Source organism: Sus scrofa, chromosome 2 (genome assembly GCF_000003025.6).
Source record: "Sus scrofa isolate TJ Tabasco breed Duroc chromosome 2, Sscrofa11.1, whole genome shotgun sequence".
NCBI classification, from domain to species: Eukaryota; Metazoa; Chordata; class Mammalia; order Artiodactyla; family Suidae; genus Sus; species Sus scrofa.
In genome coordinates this window covers 131,626,825-131,649,830 of record NC_010444.4, presented here as the reverse complement: position 1 = coordinate 131,649,830, position 23,006 = coordinate 131,626,825, and positions in this window count along the sequence as shown.

The following is a 23,006-nucleotide window of genomic DNA, read 5'->3' as shown; positions in this document are numbered from 1 at the left end:
GCCCCGATTCAGGGGCACAAGGAAGAAACCTTGGAGTTAATCTTGACTTCCCTCATTCTCCGTCCTTCTTTCCCCACATATAATGGTTCACAAAATCCTGTAAATTCTATCTCCTATATACTCCTCTGACCTTGTCTTCTCCAGTTTTTCTTGTCTGCATTATCCTAAATATATCCTGAGTCTCCTGCTCTCACTCTCTCTCAACCAGTTCTCAAATTCATCTTTCTACACTGCATATCTAACTACTTAACCCTTCCATAAAAAACAAAACTTTTAATGCCTCTCTATTGTCTACAGAATAGAGTTACGGTATCTTAGCATGATATTCATCATGTATCCCCCACTTAATTTTGTCTTCTGAATCTCCCCTTTCTTTCTAGAGTTATGGTTACACCCAAGCACCTGCCACATCCGAATCAACCACGTAGAGTTCATTCATTGGTATAGTCGTGCTGCAAATGTCCTTTCTCCTTGTAATCACCCACATTCACCAACACTCACTTGTCTTCCAACTGCCCCGCACAATTAATAACCCTCTCTTAGGCTCCCATATTTTGCTCATGTAGCTATGTGAACTGGTATTATGGGCCTTTCTATATTTGTCGGGCTACCTTGTCAGGTTTAAAACTTCTGGAAAGCCTGAGCTGTGTATCAGTCACATTTGTATTCCTAGACCTAGCACCATTCTCAGGAGATAGAAGGCCTTCAGTAAATTTTAGTTTGAATTAAAGCCCTACAGTCAGACAAATGTCATAAAGTAAGGCAGACAGATATTCACAGGTGCTGGATTTCTAGCCACTGTGGCTGGGGCTGTAATTTCCATTTCTCCTTCCCCAGCACTTACAGAGTTGGATTAAATGCTCAAGTGATATTGATGTGCCCTAATTTGGATTGCCTAGTGATTAGCTCAAAGAACAAGTTCAAGATTAGCTTTGTATGACATACTTTCTGAAGCCCTAACTCCCTCACCTTGATTTATCGTTGGAGATTGAACACCTGCCTTTACTCTTACGGTAGAGCCATGACATACCACGTCTTATTATATGGTCCATAATTCTCCCCTAGAGCTTGTCTTTGCTTCCCATTTATGTTTGTCAAATGACTTAACCACCTGGGCCTCGGTCCTCTCATTTCTAAAACTTACATAATAACAGTCCCTGTCTCACGGTCTCTGGTCTGAGCTTTGAAAACAGTCTATCAACAAGTTTTCTACATCATTTCTCCCCCTCTCCCAACTGCTGAGTATTTAAATATTAAATGAGTAAGTATATACTTGCTGTTCAATTAATAGTAACTGTTTTTAATGTTAGCTATATTTTTAAACTGTTTCAGAGACCTACAGCACAAAACTACAAAGGTGAATATTTCTAGGGTGTTTTGTATATATTGAAGTGCCTGCATTGTATATCATCATTAGAGATGCAAATATTTTTAGCAACTGGGCCTGAAATTGCTGAAAATGATTTTGTGCTTTTCAGATACCAGAAATGTGCTTTACTGGTCTTTCAATTTTTTTTTTTTTTTGTCTTTTTCTCTTTTCTTTTTAGGGCCGAACCCACGGTATATGGAGGTTCCCAGGCTGGGGGTTGAATTAGACCTGTAGCCTCCAGCCTATGCCAGAGCCACAGCAACGCTGGATCCAAGGCACATCTGTGACCTACACCACAGCTCTCCGCAAGCCATTGAGTGAGGCTGGGGGTCAAACCCGCATCCTCATGGATGCTAGTCAGGTTTGCTAACCACTGAGCCACGATAGGAACTCCTGCTGGGCTTATATAAACTGACTGGTTACCACACAGGAACATATCCCATTTATTGGTACATTTCTATGCACCGCAGACGAGAGTAATGTACCTACATCGTATTGCAGTTCTTAATAATGGCTATTGGGTTAGCAAATGTTAATATGCAGAAAAGTATTGAATCTGTTTTTTCTCATTATTAATAAAAATTGTGTTTTTCTCTAAACCACAAAGATTACAAGTTTTCCTCTGGGAAAGAAAAAAACAAAAGTAATTTTACATCAAAATGTAAAATCACTTAAACTCCTTTATCCACCCCACACAGAGCTCTTAGCCAAAATATTTTCTTATTGAAAACTTAATTTTATTCTGCATTTAGAAACTATTCATTCATTCTTGTAACATTCCTGGGTTTTAAGAGAGATAATTCCAAAACTCTATCCTCACTTCACCCCCTGAAATTTGAGACTCTAAAGGGAATCTGAGACACCAAGAGGTTAAATGGCTTTCTCAGGACCACACACCACGTCAGGGTCAGCGCTGAGGTTAGAGACTGCAGGTTTCTCCATTTCTTTCTTGAAATGTTTCGTGGGGCTACCCTTCCTCTCTATTTGTTTAGGTGTACTAACTATGTCGGTCACCAGTGAATGGGGTTTCACAGTGTGACAATACGATCTTTAAAAGATGACCTTTTAGGAAAGCATTTTGTGCCCTTTGTTTAAAGTAACACAGATACTCTCAAAATAAATCTTCCTCGCCATTTGTCTGAATCTGGAAGTCTGTGTATATCAGCAAGGCAGGTAATCAGCTTTGGGACATTGTGTGTCTTGCTTGGCCCTTTAGGGAAATCCCTAAATTCACGGCCTTCTTGTTTTATATTTTTGAAAGAAATCTGTGATATATCTCCTAATGACACCTTGGGAAATAAGCAAACTTTCATTTGCTGTTACGGGATAGGACATTTGTGATGTTATCAACTAGCCAATAGTGTCCATCAGATAGGGACACACTGTACAGTTGAGTATGTCACGCAGCCACCAACTCAGGAACACCGTCATCGTCGATACAAATGGTGCCCTCCAGAGCTATACAACGCATAACATGTATGGCCACACACCATGGTCTTGGTGACAAAGCTGAAGATTACAGCCAAGGGCAGAATAATTTCCACCTCTGTCCTCTCCTTTAGTCCATGAAAGATGAAAGTACTGACTGATCTGTGCCATCAAAATGTTTAAGAAAACATCATAATATATAGAAGTAATTAAAATTTGCCCTTGGAATATTTTTTTTTTTGCTTTTTTTTTTTTTTTTGGTTTGTGTATGTTTTTTTGTTTGCTTAAGTTTTTATTTATCATTTTAAATAATCTATTTTCTCTTTTTTGTTTTCTACTATCACTACATCTCTGCTTTGCTACTGAGTTTTATATTATTTTATTATTTGTTTTTCTTTTATCCTCAGAGAAATAAAGGTAATTCATCTGCATCATATTACTATTCTTAATAATGAATATGAGAGCAGCAAACAGTGAAACTATTTTTTTTCCTCCTTATTAATAAAAACTGTTTCTCCTTAACCCACAAACATATTAAATTGTCACGTGGGTAATTTTTTTTTTACTTGAATTTGTCTATTATGGCTCTCCCCCACTAAGTCCTTTTCTCCTTCTCTAAATCCTCTCAATTCATTTTGTTACTAGTTTGTTCTTGGAATTGGATAAAGAGTACAAAATATCAAGCCAGGGCAATTTGGTTCCAATTCAAGTGATTCTACATGAAGTGTTTTGTGACTATGAGCCTCATGTTCAACTGCCTCCTTTGAAAAAATGAAAAGATGGATTAGATGATACCAATGCCTTGCATAGAGTTAAAAATTTGTATATTAATGAATTCCTTTTTTTTTTTACAACATTGAATGCATGGCAAATTATTTGTGATTTAGGGAAAAACTGGTTTTATCATACATGTGGTTTAAGATATATACTGGATTTAGGTTCCACGTTGACAAATAATCTAAGTTACACCTGAAAAAAACACTTAAGGTCACTTTATAAAATCCTGAGAAACAAACGTTTCCCAGAGAGGCAGGGTGGTAAGCTAAAATTGTGCTCAGGCTGGTCTGTGGCAAAGGAATCCAATTCCTTTCTCCTCCTTTTCCCCGTCCCCTGCCCTCCTTTCCCTTCTCCTCCTCCCCTCCCCTCCTCCTCCTTCTTCTCCCAGTATTATTCCTATCATGTTAGCAATGACATATTACTTAAATTCATCTGTAAAACAAAGGTGATCTCTCACTCCTAGGCTTTTTGTAAGACTGAAATGAGGTAATGTATACTACAGTATCTGACACTGAGGCACTAATAAATATTGATATTCCTTTAGTCCTTCTACCAATTTAAAGTAAAAAGACTGGAGTTCCCGTCATGGAGCAGTGGTTAACGAATCCGACTAGGAACCATGAGGTTGCAGGTTTGGTCCCTGCCCTTGCTCAGTGGGTTAGCGATCTGGCGTTGCCATGAGCTGCGGTGTAGGTCGCAGACGTGGCTTGGATCCCGCATTGCTGTGGCTCTGGTGTAGGCCAGCGGCTACAGCACCGATTGGACCCCTAGCCTGGGAACCTCCATATGCCATGGGAGTGGCCCAAGAAATAGCAAAAAAAGACAAAAAAAAAAAAAAGTAAAAAGACTAACTCAGAGATCAAAGTTTTACTTTGGAGGGAACAAAGTTAAAAATAGTGGCTTTGGTGGGCATGTGATTTACCTGTGGAGTCATCAATAATAGCATGAATTACTTGGTTCATTAGTAGGTCATCAATCCAAAGACCACTGAGAAGCTGGAGACATACTTTGGTCTGAGTGACATGTGAACTCATTACCGTGAGGCACATCATGGAGCCCTGTCCCACGTCTGCCCAGCACAGCACCAGCAGGGCATCTAGGGCTTCCTAGCAGGATTTACTTACCATCTGCCAGCATTAGGTCAGAGTCAGAACCTACACTTCCCATGCCTGAGAAACCCATGATCCATAGAGCAAGTAAGGAAGATCCAGAGGGTTGTAGTTTTAAATTCCACATGAATTATGACAACATGGAAATTCATTGCCTCTTCTAACCAGGGTGGTCTAAAGAAGCATTCATTTTGCAGAGAAAGGAGGTCTGGTATGATTAGCTGCCTTTTCTTTTTTTGGCCTTTCTAGACCGAGGAGCTTGAGGGAATCAATGGGGTGGCTATTTGTTCGTTGTCTCTCTCCATCCTTTCTCCTCTTCCTTTTCCTAATTTCACTCTGAATTTCCTAGCCACGTGTTTTTCCGGGAATTTACCACACCCCAAACTTCTATGAAGTCCTGACTTAGACCAGTCTTTGTGGTTCATATTCCCCAAAATGACTGATTCAAGGGTAGGCAGATAATACAAGCTAGGCAAGTGGGGAATGGGAGAGGCAATTCTGGGATTTGGAACTGAGAGAGCTGAGAAGTAGACATTCTCACTGTCTGCTAGAAATGGACAAGAAAGTGCTGAACATCAGGAGTCTCAGGAAGGCAGCTTGTGCCACGAGGCAACCCATCCTGAGAAGGAGCCATCACTGGGGAAACCAGAGCCGATAAATGGGGAGAGAGAGGCAAGGGTTTTGGTGATGCCACTGAGCCAACAGATTAAACCTGAAGCCTATAAACTTTTCAGAATGATAGTCCAAAAAGTTCTTTTTAGTTTAAAAGATAATTTGACTTGGCTTGAGTGTTAATTGCAGCAGAAAGTATAACTAGTGATAGAGGCATATCTATTTTTATTAGATAGTGCTGTACACACAGGAGGTTAAAGAGTAGAAAGCTCCTGATGCATGTTCTCTCAAATTTGAATATCAAGTTTTTTCCAAATAACACTTGTTTTGGGTTTTATCACTGATATTTCTGGACATCTGAGCCATTGTTTTTACCAAAGTTCAACCAGAGAATGCCAAACTCTTAAAACTGTTTAATTAGCAAATTTAACCTGTAAATTACTTATTTCCTTGGAAATTTGTAAAGTGGAAAGTGCACTCCTTTCCTAAAGGAGTAATTATTTATCATCTGTGAAGTTTCCTTTGTTAGGCTATTCTTTGCATTTCTCAATAAGTGTAAGCAAATTGATTTAAAAATATATCTTAAATATCAGGCATTAATTTTAATGAAGAATTTCAACTGCTCTTTAAAATATTTTTGGAAGTAGATGTAATTCTTGTTTAGGCATGCTAATGCTTTCCATCCCCATACCACGTTTTAAATCCTGCTAGGAAGCCCTAGATGCCCTGCTGGTGCTGTGCTGGGCAGACGTGGGACAGGGCTCCATGATGTGCCTCACGGTAATGAGTTCACATGTCACTCAGACCAAAGTATGTCTCCAGCTTCTCAGTGGTCTTTGGATTGATGACCTACTAATGAACCAAGTAATTCATGCTATTATTGATGACTCCACAGGTAAATCACATGCCCACCAAAGCCACTATTTTTAACTTTGTTCCCTCCAAAGTAAAACTTTGATCTCTGAGTTAGTCTTTTTACTTTTTTTTTTTTTTGTCTTTTTTTGCTATTTCTTGGGCCACTCCCATGGCATATGGAGGTTCCCAGGCTAGGGGTCCAATCGGTGCTGTAGCCGCTGGCCTACACCAGAGCCACAGCAATGCGGGATCCAAGCCACGTCTGCGACCTACACCGCAGCTCATGGCAACGCCAGATCGCTAACCCACTGAGCAAGGGCAGGGACCAAACCTGCAACCTCATGGTTCCTAGTCGGATTCGTTAACCACTGCTCCATGACGGGAACTCCAGTCTTTTTACTTTAAATTGGTAGAAGGACTAAAGGAATATCAATATTTATTAGTGCCTCAGTGTCAGATACTGTAGTATACATTACCTCATTTCAGTCTTACAAAAAGCCTAGGAGTGAGAGATCACCTTTGTTTTACAGATGAATTTAAGTAATATGTCATTGCTAATATGATAGGAATAATACTGGGAGAAGAAGGAGGGCGGGGGAGAAGGGAAAGGAGGGCAGGGGACGGGGAAAAGGAGGAGAAGGAGGAGAAAGGAATTGGATTCCTTTGCCACAGACCAGCCTGAGCACAATTTTTATTTCAGGTGATATAAATAAATTACCTATAAACTCATTTTTTTCACCATAGTGGTGGCCTTTCTGTTATTTACATACAACAAACAATGACAATATAACCTGTGAAGTTTCTCTTCTCATAACTTTAGAAATAATCATGTTCTACCCTTAAATGTAATAAATTGCTCCTTCAGAAATGACTCTAATTTACTAACTTTAAACAATCCTTCATTAATTCACTCAACAGGTACTCTTTGAGCACATGTAATGTTCAAGTACCAGAATTACAGCAGAGTTTATTGCTGCTACATTCTATTCTTCCTACGCAGCCATTAAGAGGGAATGAGGCACAGAGAGGTAATGTTGAGTTATTAAACTATTTATACCGTCCACATCCAGATTTGGATTCTAACATGAAATCCAAAGGGAGGACATTTTCAATAAATGTCCTATTTGACCTTATGGTCATATATATCTTCAGTTATTTTCACGCAAATGCATTACTAAATAAACTATTATTTTTCCTCTTAAAGGGTTTTTAAAATTAAATTCTATAAAATTCTACATTACTATTTTTTGTTCCCTTCGTCCCATAGTATTTTAGGATTTCAGAGACAAAAGAGGATCGTGTGGAAGTGTATCTATTGGTAAAAGTTAGAAAGCCATATTTTTGAAGAGTGAGTTTGATTTTTTTTTCTAAATAAACAGCAGGATTCAGGCTTTAATAGATGTATGTCAGTTAAAGACTAGCTGTGCTGGTTTCCGAAAATAGCCACTGTTTTCATTTTGTATTCAGTGATACTGTATATCTCAGCCCATCAAACCTTATATCCTGGATGATCCTGGCCTAAGGTGCTAACTCCACTATTAAAGACATTAAGGAGGCAGATAGCAAGGTTTGAAATCAACGACTCCACTCACCCACAAGCAGTCTAAATGTGGGCATTGTTACATGTGTTACAGCACATGTTTAAATCTTGGTGCTGTGAAGTGGCAATGATAATAAATAGTCCACAGGGATTTTGTGATGGAAGAATGAGATAATGCACACAAAGCGTTCGTGCTGACGCATGATGCCAGGCACCGAGGAAGAACCTACTGACATATTAGCTACGACCACAAAGTCCCTTTATCTTGAACACATTCTTCAAGAGCAGTGTCCCCACTTTGTTTTGGAGGTAACATAGTGACTGCATACCACGGAGCTTGAAAACTTGCTTTGGTTTTGTTCCAGAAAAATAGCACAGAATGTGATGATGCTCTCCGGCATAATTTGTAGCAAATTATGCTGTTTTATGTTAATTTTAATGCCCCACTCTCTGGTGAAGTCTACACGGCTATTAGGTTAAGTGAGCATTTGTTTGTGAAGCTTGATAAAATAATTCAGGACAGCTGGTTGTCTCTACTGGTGCAAGGAACTGAAAAACTGCCAAATGTTTGCTTAACTTTCTGCAGTATAGTCAGAGAATCAATGTTTCCATATTCTAGAATTATGCTAAGTCTAAGAGCAGCAAAGTGAGGAATTTCTAGTTAGCGGTTGGAGGGGTAGAAGTGAATCTTCAAACTAGATAGATGATGGGATTATTTTAATGTGGAAATTTCTGACTAATATTAATGGACTTCTATTACTCTTTGCTTGTAGAGCCAACTATTTTTTCCCAACTAATGACATAATTTGGCTGTTTAAAGGTTTTCGAAATGCCTTGATATTTCATTGCCTTGCACCCAGTTCTATCAATCTTTCACACAAGTTGATGATACGCAGAGAGGAAAGGAGGGGATGGGTAGGGAGAATGGATTTGCATTTGTTCACCAATTCTTCAAAAGAAAGAGAACTTGAACATGAATTTAAGAAACTTAAGAAGCTTCAACATGAATAGGCCCCAGCTATCAGTCTATAATAGTCTATAAAAGGTTGGGGATTCCTTGAAAAGTTGGTTCTAGTCCTCCTTTCGAACTGAACAGGGAGAAGATATAATACCAAAGAAAGAGATATAAAATGTACTCAAGCTGAACAGTAATTTGGAGTTCTGAGCAAATTATAAGCATCCTGTGAAAGTATGGTTGCTTTTTTTTAAAGAATGTTTTTTGTGTCTATTAAATATTCATTAACTTTCTATAGGTTGTTAAGGATAAAGAAATATAATTGTGTACAGATTATTATTAAAGAATATGTTTGTTTTGGTTTCCAGATTTAAATACTAGCTTCCCTTCTGGAATCTTCTAGTATTAAAAAGATTTCTTTTTTAAGTGATAATTTATTGGCAGTCTTAGACTGACGTCACAATGGTGTTAATTAAGAAAACATGATAAAAAGCTGTTGTGGCAGCTGTTTCCAAGATGTTGTCAAATCTAGAGGATGATGTCACTTTCATTTAAAAGTGCATTTGTTCTTTTTCCTAGTAAATTCTGCCATTTATAAACATCCTTTATAACAGTTAATATCGAGGATGCTGTCTTTAAATATTAGGATTCATTTTAACAGCTCAACAGTTGTGAATTATGGATTTCAACCTTCTTCTGTTGCATATTTCATTTCCAGTCCTATTGCTGTGCTCTAATTTTTTCTGCAAACTGTTGCTTAACCAGACTAGAGATTTTCAAAACCTTAGATGATCTTTCTAGTTAGGAGATATCTTCCCATTTCTCACGATAGTTTTCCAATCTTGCCAAGGGTGAGGGAGTAAATTCCTCACATTTAAAGATGTGTGGAGATGATTTGCAGCTTGAGTGATGATTTAATAACCATCTCTCTCTAATCCAGTGCCTCAAGGGGCTCCTTAGCACCTGAAAGAATTCCTGTACCTCTGACACTGACTGACTTGCATCCGGAAGATACCCAGGATCTGTGAAGATTCATGTTACAATACTTAGTGTCTCTGAAATTAGTGAGTCAAATTGCACAATACGAAGGTCTATTGACTGAGCTCAACTACCATGTTAGCTATCGACTATGGTTGTCTATCGACTGCGATGGCTCCCAAAATTATACTGGAGTATTTTTATAATAGCCATCAACATGAATTATATGACATCATCAATGTCTATACTTATTATGATAATTTTCCAACATCAGTCAGTCACAGGTCTTGCTCTGACATACTGCAACAATACCAAACAATTACCATAATTATATAGCATCATGACAATGAACAATGGATGGAAATCAAATGTTTTAAGGTAGATGAGTCTTTTTCTTATCTGTACAGAGCAGCCATAGAGCCATACAAATTCAAGGTCTTCCCCTTATTCATTGTACTCCAGTTCCACAGGCCCCTGTAACACATCAAGCTCAAATTCCCCTTGAAAATCTGCATTACTGTTCACTCTGCTGGGCTTACTGGGATTTTCCAGATTTCTCCCTGGTTCTTTTCATTTCATAAATTAGACCTCAGTCATCACTGCCTGAGGGAGGCGTCTTCTGAGCAACCTATCAAAAGTCGTATCTGCTGGAGTTCCTGTTGTGGTTTAGCAGTAATGAACCCGACTACCCAGCTAGTATCCATGGGGACGTGGGTTCAATCCCCGACCTCACTCAGTGGGTTAAGGGGTCCGGCATTACCATGAGCTGTGGTGTAGGTCACGGGCATGGCTTGGATCTGGCATTGCTGTGGTATAGGCCAGCAGTTACAGCTCCAATTGGACCCCTAGCCTGGGAACTTCCATATGCCACAGCTGTGGCTCTTAAAAAAAAAAAAGTTTTCTCTGCTTGTATCATTCCCCTGTTGATTTCTTGTCTTAGCATTATCACTATCATTCACTAAAATTATTTACTTTCATTTACCTTTTAATTGTCTGTTTCTCCCATCCTCACTAGGATTTAAGCTCCATGAAAACAGAATTTGACTATTTTGCTACATAGCCAACACCAGGAACAATAGTTGGCACATAGCAAATGCTGCACAATTTATTTATTGATTTTTTGCTAAACGAATGCATGAATGGATATTTATGGAGAATTTTTCTTGAGTCTAAGCAGTCAGTAAACTAAAACCTCACCCTGGATTTTATGAGACCACCACTGATGGGTGATCTTGGAGATGACGTCTTAGGATTCCTGTTCCAGAACTCTGCTTTGGAGGAACTTCATGGACCCACTTTAAGGAACATTATTTCAGCAGCCTTATGAAGGTCACTACTATAATCACAACAAGAATAATTGTAAATCTTCTTTGGAAAAATAAAATGGAAAAATAAAAATCATTATTTAAAAAAAGAAGAATAGCAAAGATACCGTTTGTTCTTTCTATGAAGACACAAAGAAAAATTTCTCGTAATGCCTTGGACCAGAAAAAGAGATGATTTCTCTTGAGCAGCTGGTTTGCTTTTCTTTCTCCACAATTGAACTCATATGAATAATCCTGTTTCTCTTCTTAACATGTTTTCTAGGAAATTCAGAGACAAATTTGTCTCAACTCTAGCAAGTTTACAGCACACATTTTGTGTATTAAGCTTACTTGTTTTCCTACCCTTATTTTCTGTGCAACTGCCATTATATTTTCTACCCAATTTCCTCTCTCAGTTCTTATTTATTTATCACAGTGAGTGAGTCTTTGTAACCATATTGTTTGGAACAAAGCAAGGTGAAAATACATTTTCGAGTGAAATTATGTTCCAAAACGCACTGTTATTTTTGGATTTTACATTTTGAGAATAAAGATAGAGCTCTGAGTGACAGAGCCCTTGGGATATAAGCAGGTGTGCTGTAAAGATAAATTGGAGACTTTCCTTTAGTGACTTTTTTTTTGGCCCTGGTATGTAAGATGCTCCATATGCTTGGACAAAATCATCTTCCTAAGAAAAACATAAAAGTTACTTTTTTGGACATTCAAGGAGGTGAAAGAAAAATCCAGATTGCTTTGAAGGACGAGCCTGCAGTGCAGAAGGATATAAACACAACCTTAGATGCCAGATGTTTTAGCATAGCAATGTAAAAAAAAAAAAAAAAACAAAAAAAAAAAACCTTTCTTTATTTACACTTTACAGCAAATATTTTGCAAAGAGAAAGCAAAGAATGTTGATGTTCCACCAGTTAAACTTCAAGCATAACAAGGTTCCAGGATCTAAAATGTCAGCATTCGTTGTAGCATCCTTCGAAGTACTGTGTAGCAATACACATCTGACATTCTATTTTTTGGTGGCAGAAATGATGATTTTTTAGAACTACAGAGGGACTATTAGGGACTTAGAGGAAGGAAGAAAAGCTGGCAACACTGACCAATTTCTCTTTTTCTAGGTTGCAAGGAATCAGATGAAGTGACATCATTGTTACTTTTTGTAATCGGGGGAAAGGATTTGCCAATTTACACACAGATACACACAGACACTCACAAATAAATACACACACACACACACACAGAGGATACCCACTTTTCCTTCCAGCAAAATGCCTAAATTTTCTTCAAATTTAGATCACAGAACCATCCTCAAACTGAAATAGGTGTGACGATAGGAACAGATTCTTAGTGGAGGTCTCACTATTCTGAACTAACACACTTAAAGCAATTTCTTAAAAGTGACCATTTGGATTTTGTTACCAACCTAAGGTTCTTGTTTCTTACTCTCCCTAGTAAATCAAAGGAAGAAAGGGTAAATCATACACTTAATAAAACATCAAAGGCAGACTCAGCTGGGAGTGACTACCAGTACCAGTTCCATCATATCTGTCAGGAAGGGTCTGATGCTCGGACAGTAAACTTAAATAGGCTGGGAGAAGGTGGGGGCTTCATAAATCTCACATCACAGCCATTTCTTTCCAGCGTGCACTCAGGAAGCAAGGGAAGATGACAGGCATATGTTCTACACACAATTCATAACAGACAAGGATGTATTATTTTGTCCTTTAGCAAGAAAGATCATATTGAATTACATTTCAGAGACCCTGTAGCCCTTTACTCTTAAGGAATTGTCCTTTTTCTTCCCAACCCCCAAATGTAGGAAACCCAGTTCAATAAAAGGCCAGAAAGGAATTCCCTTGTGGTGCAGTGGGATAAGAATTTGGTGGTGTCACCACGGTGGTTCAGGTCGCTCCTACTGTGCGGTTTTGATCCCTGGCCCTGGAACTTCCAAATGCCAAGGGCACAGCCAGAAAAAAAAAAGGAAGAAAGTAAGGTAGTAAGGTGCTGGGATGTTATAGACTAACCTACCAAACTGTGACCTTCTAATAAAGGGTGAAAGAAATCAAGGCTTAACAGGAGTCTTTAGTCCAGGCAGATGGAAAGATGAGAAGAGAGTCTAAGTTACACCAAATTTTTTCACTTCCCTCAAGGTGAGAAGATAATCTGATCTTATCTTATGAATAATGAAGGCCATAGCAGGAGTCTGGGGGCCTGGCCTCCTGAAAAGATTACAGAAATATGAAGCAGGCCCAATATGTGGTCTTATCTGGAGAAGAAAGCTAATGAAAACAATTGGAACAAAGAGGAAGTAAGAATGGGTTTTGGAGATTACTGGAATATTTAACTTACTTTTTTTCTTTTGGTGCATGTGATCATATATCAAACTGAGATTCAACTTTTTCTATTTCTGCCCTTTACAATACGCCTTCCAAAACTTTTTTGGTTTTAGATGAAACTGTCACTTTATATTATCTTTTATGCATGAATCTCCTGTTACTGAAGTAAACTACCATCATGAAGACTGAGTCCTTTCCCCTGCTCTTTTAACTATTACCAGTTACCCTAACCACCATTTGTTTCAAAATCATGTATCTGCCAGCTGACAGGCCAAGTCTGACTGAGATAAATATGTATTAAAGCAGTTAAGTGGCTCACCTGGGATCAGACCCAGTACTTTGACTTTATTTTATCAGACTTTAGGAAACCCATTAACAAGTCATATGAATGATGAACATGGGGCCACATGATTTGATTTACACTTTCTCATTTTTATTTAGTTTTGCTTTAGACATTAGGCAGCTCTTTTTTGGCCACCACTAAACCAAGGATGAGTTTATACTCATAACTAAAATTAATGAAACTTTAAATAGCACAGAAATCATGATTATACCGAGTTCAAATGTCATCTGGGTGAATTTTTTTTCCCCTACCAGATTATTCTTACTTCTTTTGTTGTTGTTAGTGTTAAAATTCTGACTCAAGCTTCTGTTTTCAAAAGCATGTAAGTTCAGTGGCAAATAACTGAAGATGAGTGTTCTTTTTTTTTTCTGCTTCAGTCTCAATAAAAGGAGGACACAAACTGTATTGGTGAGGGGTTGCTAACTTTGTCTATGATAATGCCTTTGGCAAAAACACTCTCGGTACTTCGTAAGTTACAGCATGCAGGAGGGAAGTAAATATGAATTCTAAATCTGATTCTCATATTATTTCATTTTATGCAGTGGTTCCTTCTGGGTTTATATGCCAGCACTGTTTCAGACCCTTTCAATACCTCATCTCCTTTTACTGTCATGATAGTCAACGAGGTAGGTGCTATTATTCCCATTTTACAGATGGGCAAAATGAGGCACTGAGAGATTAAGTAACTGACCTAAGATTATGCAACCAGGAAGTAGCATAAACTCTTCCCCATTTTACCAACAATTTATTTATATCAACCATACCTTTAGTCCCCAAATAAAATGTCCCATGGACATCCATAACTCAGTTAATGAGCACCTAGCTTAGCAACTGGCAAAATAAAATTATGTTACTATTAATTACCATTTTATTTGAATACTTTTCTTTTAAAATTCTATGTAACCATCTCATTAAATTGGACCAAAATACATTCTACTTTTTTTTTAAGGCTTGCACCAGAAGCATACGGAAGTTCCCAGGCCAGGGGTCAAATCAGAGCTACAGCTGCTGGCCTATGCCACAGCCGCAGCCACACAGGATCCGAGCCATGTCTGCAACCTATACCACAGCTCAGGGCAATGCAAAATCCTTAGCCCACTGAGCAAGGCCAGGAATTTCACCCACATCCTCATGGATCTTAGTCAGGTTTGTTAACTGGTAAGCCACAAAGGGAACTACTTTTTCTTTTTTTAAATTCATGTGCTTATTTGTCATTCATATATATTTTTTTGGGGGGGGGGGTCATTTTTGTCTTTTAGGGCCACACCCACGGCATATGGAGGTTCCCAGGCTAGGGTTCCAATTGGAACTGTAGCCACCAGTCTACGCCAGAGCCACAGCAATGTGGGATCCGAGCTGCATCTACCATCTAGACCACAGCTCATAGCAATGCCAGATCCTTAAACACACTGAGCGTGACCAGAGATTGAACCCGTGTCCTCATGGATACTAGTCGGATTCGCTAACCACTAAACCACAACAGGAACTCCAAAAGACATTCTAAAAACTCACTTAATATTGTGTTAACACATTGCAGAACATTGATTTTCTTCTGGATTGGCTTGCTCTCGAATTATATGTTTAATTTTTTTTGAAAGTTTTGTTATCTTATTGGAAAAAAATAGACAACATCCAATGTATCTTTTACATTTTGGAAAAGAAATTATAGTACATAATATATTCTCAGGATTTATTCACTTTCTTGGTCTTATTCCATCTTCCTAATTAGAACAGAAATATCTCTCCTAATTAGCTATATTTTCTTCTCATGGTCAGGAATTTTAGAAAGAAATGGGCATCTCCCAGTCTCCTCAATGGATAGGTATCTACCTTTCTTTACCTCTCTTCCTTGCAAAAACTTCTATCCATGTTCTGTTCTAATTTTGATCAAACTTTCAACATTTCCTGTACTTCATTTCCTAGTCTATGAATTACCATAACTAGGCTGATTTGACATTTTTTTATTAAAGTTGAATAACTCCACTTTTCTGGCACATCTACTTTTAATGTTACATGGTGTGTTTCTTTTTAGGAGAACTTTTGTAAATTTTGTTTAGGATATTCTGAGCAGGATTGGTTATTTTATAACTATATTTCCTTGTGCACAGGCCCATGGATTTATTCTTCAAGAGATTAATCAATTTTAATGAGGTATTTTGTTGTTTACTCAATAAAAAATTTAGTTTTTGGCAAGATATAAATTGTTTATAACATATTGTTGGACCTATGTAAAAAGGCAATCAGAAATGTACTCTTTAACCTGAAAAATCAGGAACACTACATCAATGACAATGGAACTAGTGTGATACCAGGAATCATTTTTTTAGCTCTTGCTTTTTTGCGTTTTTTGATTTTCTTCAATAAATATAACTAATTTTATACTATGTTAACTTTCTGCTGGGAAATACACTTTTTAAAGAGCAGATTTAGAAGTGTTTTATAGAATGTCTCCCATTGTACTGGCCTTTTTGTGATGCAGAAAATCATACCCATAGGTCCTCTATTCCATTCTTTGCTACTAAGACCTTTCATACCTAATGCCAGCTCTGCCTAAGAGGCCATTGTTTAGAGATGACTACAGCAGGGGCGGAAGCTCACAGGCCACCAGTGTTGACATTCTTGGGAACAGGCCAGAGCTGAGAGAATTTTCTCCTCTTCATTCTGAGTATCTTTGAAATCCAGATTCTGACCTGGGAGATGTAGACCCCTTGGAACTCAGGGGCAGATTTGGTGGTTGGGGCTGCAAGGAATTTTCTACTCTTTATAGAATTGTTTTAATGCATTGATAGAGAAGAACCACTCTGTTTATACTGGTAGAATTTCAAACACTTTTTTGTTTCATGGCCCCTTTATTGTGTTTGGAAAGCAATAACCCACTCCCTGGGGTCCCTTTTAGGAATGTCAGGACTTCAGCCCACTATATGCTGAGATGGTTAACATTGTCTGCATTTGAGAAGGTTAAGCATTTCACCAAACTTGAATCGTTTCTATGATTAGAATTACAGGATCCTAAAGATGGAGGGGTAATACCGCCTTATTTTACAATTTAAGGTAACAGGAATTGGAAGCAGTTACAGCACTCTCAGGATGAGGACCAGAAGCAGCTCTCTGTGAGGCCATGCAAATCAGGAAGACTGGAGTTTCTAACCCATTTCATCCCTCCCTTACCATTTGGTTTGGCTTCTTATCTGGTGCCATCTCCCTCAGGGGGTGTTGGGAGATTAAATGATATCTTGTATGTTAGCTCCCCACCCCCACCCATCCCCAAGCCCTGGGTCCCCACAAAAACTCTTCTTTGTTGTTCATTAGGGTCCATAAAGGAAAGAGGGCTGAACCCAAAACGAAGGGAATAGATGCATATTTAATTCAGATAATGTCAGCTTACACTCCTCCACTACAGTTAAAGTTCTTTGATGTCTTCTTTTTGTAAAACTTGGATGAAATCCAAGCTTTCGCATATAACCCACAAACAGCTCCTTCCCCAAGGCCTTTTCCGCTTTCCACTCCCTCCACAAACCTATCTCCCATCATGGTGTGCTGACTCTTTGGGGAAAACAACTTCCACCACAAAATTCATCTTCTACCACCTACCTTAAATCCCCTCCTCTATAAATCCCCCAATGCCCTTCCTAAAGGTGCAATTTTAAAAAACGCTCACCTTCCATAAAAGAGGGGACCCTATTTAATTCGCTCTTGTGCCCCCAGAACTTGATGCGTAAATCCCAGAACCAAAGTGGACAATATTAAATCTGCCTTTAAAATTGAAAGACATGGTAGTTTAGCAATTAAGAGTAATTAATACTCTAGAACTAGATTCCTTGAGTTTACTTTTTTTTTATGTCCGCACCTGTGGCACATGGAAGTTCCCAGGCTAGGGGGTCAATCAGAGCTACAGCTGCCAGCCTATGCCACAGACATAGCAACGCCAGATCTGAGCCATGTCTGTGGATCCTTAACCCACTGAGATGGGCCAGGGATTGAACCCACATCCTCATGGATACTAGCTGGGTTCATTATCACTGAGCCACAACAGGAAATCCAGATTCCTTGAGTTTAAATGTTGGCTCTACTACTTCCTAGTTTCTTAATTAAACAACTTAATTAAGCTTTTTGCCCTAGTTCCCTCATATGTAAAACAATAATCATCATAATGCCTGCCTTCTGGGGCTGTGTTGAAAGTTAATGTATTTGAAACAACTAAAATAATAACTGGCATGTGATTAGTGTTATTATTCATATATTAATATTCATTTATTATTAGTATTATCTAAGCTACTACAGAACAGGGGCCATGTCTTTTCAACATAAGTTATCAAACCCTAAATAACTATTACAGAGGGAAGCATTTTATATAGCACAAGGAAACATAAGCTCATCAAATTCTCATAAAAAGTTCTATTCAGCATATATTCTGGCTCCCTAGTAATGTAAAACATACTAGGTTATGCTCAGGGAGACAGAACAAAGAATAAATCAAGAGCTTAGTCTTCAAGCTCACAGTGCAGTGGAAAATACAGACACATGCAACACCTTTGGAACTAAATGAAGACAACGAAATGAGAACATGCAAGGACTATTTATTCAGAGCCTGGTATTGTAAGTGAGTCAGCCACCATCACCTGCATCTGGTAGAGACTCAAAGGCAAGTGGAGGAGGGGGAAAGCTTTAGAGTGGGAAACAAGGAAAGACCCAAGAGGCCCTGGTTAGAGGCTGCAGGTGGGCTAACCAGAATCTGGCATCCTACGTAAGTGCTTAGGGGTGTGTATTTGGCTTGCTCTGGTTGGGCCTGAGATGGAAGTAAAGTCACAATTAGGGAATCTGTCAGTTATTAATCAAGTCCTGGACACACTGAGTTGATCATTGGAGGGGTTCTCATTTGGCTTCCAGTTCTGCTAACTAGAGATAGCAGTCTGACCTCCTACAAGCCTGACTTGCAAGTAGCAGGTTGGCTGTTTTCCTGAGCTGGATGCTGCAAGATGTTGGTCCAACTTTTATTTTTATATGTGTTCTGCCCATTATCTGCTTGTGTATTGTCTCTCTCCCTGATATCAAGAGGCATCATTGTGCCACTGAAGACCAAAGTAAATTCGGCTTGAACCCATTATCTTCTGATAATTCAGGAATTTATTTTTCAAGATTTCTGCAGATTTCTAAGAGCTGATATTTCTCCTCACTACTGATGACTCCACTTTCTTGCATAGTCTAAATTCTTCCCTCTGCATCATACATTCAGTCCCTCACTTCCTTAGCACACTGCACTCTGATTAAGAAGAGCAGGGAGTTCCTGTCATGGCTCAGTGGTTAACGAACCAGACTAGTGTCCATGAGGATACAGGTTCGATCCCTGGCTTTGCTAAGTGGGTTAAGGATTAGGTGTTGCCGTGAGTTGTGGGGAAGGGGAGAGGGAGTGGGATGGACAGGTAGTTTGGGGTTTTTGGATGCCAACCGTTATATTTGGAGTGGATGGGCAATGGGGCACTATTGTACAGCACAGAGAACTGTGTGATTGGGTCACTCTGCTGTACCACAGAACCTGAAGAAACATGGTGTATCAATTATAATTTGATGAAAAAGTTAAAAAAGAATTTTTCTGACTTGATTACAAATAAATCTCAGGACCTAGAACATAGCAGATGCTCAGTAGGTATCAAAGATTCACTACCATAATTTTTAATTGTTCTAGAAGTACTAATCAAGTCAAATAGCAAGGGAAGATACAAAAAACTAAAAATAAGGAAGAATAATACAGCATAAAAATAAGAATGATCTCATTTTAGACCAACACTTCCAAGTAATCAACTGAAAAAATACTAAAAAATAAGAATTTAAGAAGTTAGGTGATCACAAATTAATAAGCAAAAGTGTTTTTCTTTATTAAACACCCAATTGTTAGTTTGAACCATATTAAATTACCCAAATTCCTGTTTTTTAACTTAGAAAACAAGTTAATTTCTTGATTCTACTTCACAGAAAATAAAATGGAAAATGTGCAACAACAAAAGCCACAGTGCCTGGACATATATATAGAACATTTAAGGAAATAGAAAATGTACTGAGAAATATTTTTTAAAAGTACATGGAAAATTGTATTCTGTTTTAACTAAGAAAATGCAATTCTGTAAAGATATGAACTTTCTCTTAATCTAAAAGTATGATGTAATTTCAACACTTTTAAAAACACATGTGCATATGGTTCTTTATATGAATGTTTATATGGTTCATTTTATTTTCCCCTTTGAGACAAGATTTTTTTTTTTTTGTCTTTTTGTCTTTTTGCCATTTCTTGGGCTGCTTCCATGGCACATGGAGGTTCCCAGGCTAGAGGTCGAATCAGAGTTGTAGCCGCTGGCCTACGCCAGAGCCACAGAAACGCGGGATCCGAGCCGCATCTGCGACCTACACCACAGCTCACGGCAACGCCAGGTCCTCAACCCACTGAGCAAGGGCAGGGACCGAACCCGCAACCTCATGGTTCCTAGTCGGATTCGTTAGCCACTGAGCCACGACGGGAACTCCTAGACAAGATTTTTCTGACGTTTATGTAGAAAATTAAACATGTAAATACAGCAAAAAAAAAAAATAACCAAAAAATAAGAGAGGTGACTTGTCTGACCAAGCTTGAAAGCAAATATAAAACTGTGAGGCAGGCAACACAATAGAAGATATTGACAAAATATAGAAACAGATCTAAGTAACTAAGAAAATTTAATGTACTCTATGTATTCAAATTGGTAGATAAAAGATAATTCACTAAATCATGCAGAAATAACTGTCAATAATATGCAAATAGTAATAATAGATTATTACTTCAACCTGAATTTCAAATAACTTCCAAATAGGGCAATGTTTGAAACAAAAACAACGAAATTTAAAAAAATAATATATATGGAGTGATTCTGTTTTTATCTTGGAAAAAGTCTTTGTAAGCAAGAAACAATTCAGGGGACCCAGGATGTAAAGAATGATAATTGACTAAACACATTAAATTTTTAAACAAGGCCAAAAATTGCCATAAAAAGATATGCAAATAATTGGAAAAAATATTTACAACACACACCAGGCAATGTATTATTTTACTTATAAATAAAAATGCTACTTTACTTAGTAAATAAAAGTATTATTTTAATTACAAATAAATAAGGAAAATCCAGCAGCTCAACAGAAAAATAAGTGAAGCTCATCAGTAGAGAGCATATATGAAAAAATGACAATGACTTATATGAAAAGATAGTCATCTTTACAGTCAAGTATATTCAAATTAAGATGCCAATGATATAACTATTTTTCACTTTGGAAATATTAAAACATTTTTACAGCCTTGTAATATACTTCACTGGCCACTAATTCACCCAATTATAATACATTCACAAAATTGTGCAAATATGACAGAATCTGAAAACATTTTCATTGCCCTCGGAAAAAAACCCATACCCCTTAGCAATCATTCCCTAATTCCTCCCAACCCTATACATCAGCCCCAGATACGCATTAATCTACTTTCTTCTTCGGTGGATTTTCTTCTTCTGATCATTTCATTTGAATGGAATCACAGTCATATAATGACCTTCTGCGACCTGATTCTTTCATTTCACATATTTTCAAGGTTCATTCATTTAGTAACATATGTGAGTATTTTATTTTCATATGAAAATAAAATATTCATATATTGCCAAATAAAGTTCCATTTTAATTTAAATTGCCAAATAATGTTCCATTTTATTTATCTTTTCATCAATTGATAGACACTTGTTTATAATTTTGGGCTATTATGAATAGTGATGCTATCTATGACCATTCAAGCACAGTTTTTTTGAGTTTTCCTTTTTTGCCTTTTTATGGCCACACTGCCAGCATATAGAAGTTGACAGGCTAGGGATCAATTCAGAGCTGCAGCTGCCAGTCTGCACCACAGCCACTGCAATGTGGGCTCTGAGCCATGTCTGAGACCTACACCACCGCTCAGGGCAACGCTTGATCCTTAACCCACTGAGTGAAGCCAGGTATCAAACCCGTGTCCTCATGGATGCTAGCTGGGTTCATTACCACTGAGCCATGATGGGAACTCCTCAAGCACAGGTTTTGAATGGACATACACATACTGAGCATATGCCTAGAAGTGAAATTGCTGGGTCATATGGTATTTGCATTTTTAATATTTTGAGATATAGCCAAACTATTTTCCAAAGACACAGTACCAATTTCCATTCCCACTAGTAAAGCATGAGAGTTGCAATTTTTCCAGATACTTATCAACACTTTTTAATATCTATCTTTTTTATTATAGTTATTCTGAAAAATGTCTGTTTGGAGACTGCCTTTTTATGGTTGAGTTCAGAGTTGTTTATATATTCTTGATACAAATCCTTAGATAAATCATTTGCAAATATTTTCTCCTATTTTGTGAGCCAAATGTTATAACCACTACACTACGGAAACTGGCATGTTTTCTCCTAATTTGTGAATTGTTTTCCATTGTCTTGATGGTGCTCTTTGAAGCACAAAAGTTATTAATAATGATGAAATTTACTCATTTTTTTTCATTTTTATTTGTGCTTTTGTGTCTAAGAAGGCTTTGCCTAAACCAAGATTAAAGATTTACTACGACTTCTTCTAACAGTTCATAATTTTAGTTCTGGTTCATTTTGAATTAATTCTTTTATATGGTATAAGGAAGAAGTCAATTTCCTTCCTCAGCATTTGGATACCAAGTTGCTCTAGTACCATTTGTTGAAAAGATAATTCTCTATAGATTGAATTGTCTTGGCACTCTTGTCAAAAATCAATTGACCATAAATATGAGTTTATTTCTAGACTCTAAATTTAATTATGCAGAATTATATGTCTGTACTTATCCTATTACCACATTGCCATAGTTAAGTTTTGGAATTAGGAAATGTGAATTCTCCAACTTTGTTCTTTTTCAAGATTGTTTCAGGGAGTTCCTGTCGTGGCGCAGCAGAAATCAATCTGACTAGGAACCATGAGGTTGAGGGTTCGATCCCTGGCCTTGCTCAGTGGGTTAAGGATCTGGCATTGCTATGAGCTGTGGTGTAGGTTGCAGACACGGCTTGGATCCTGCATTTCTGTGGCTGTGGCATAGGCTGGTGGCTAGAGCTCCGATTAGACCTCTAGCCCGGGAGTCTCCACATGCCATGGGTATGGCCCTAAAAAGACCAAAAAAAAAAAAAAAAAAAAAAAACAAAAAAACATTGTTTCAGCCATTTTTGATTCCTTGTATTTCCATATGCATTTTAGGATAAGCTTGTTAATTTCTAGAAAGAATTCAGTTGGAATTTTGAGGAGAAGTGTATTAAATCTACAAATAATTTTGGGGGTCTTGTCAAGTAGCAATATTGTCCTTTAATCATTTAACATTAGATGTCTTTCC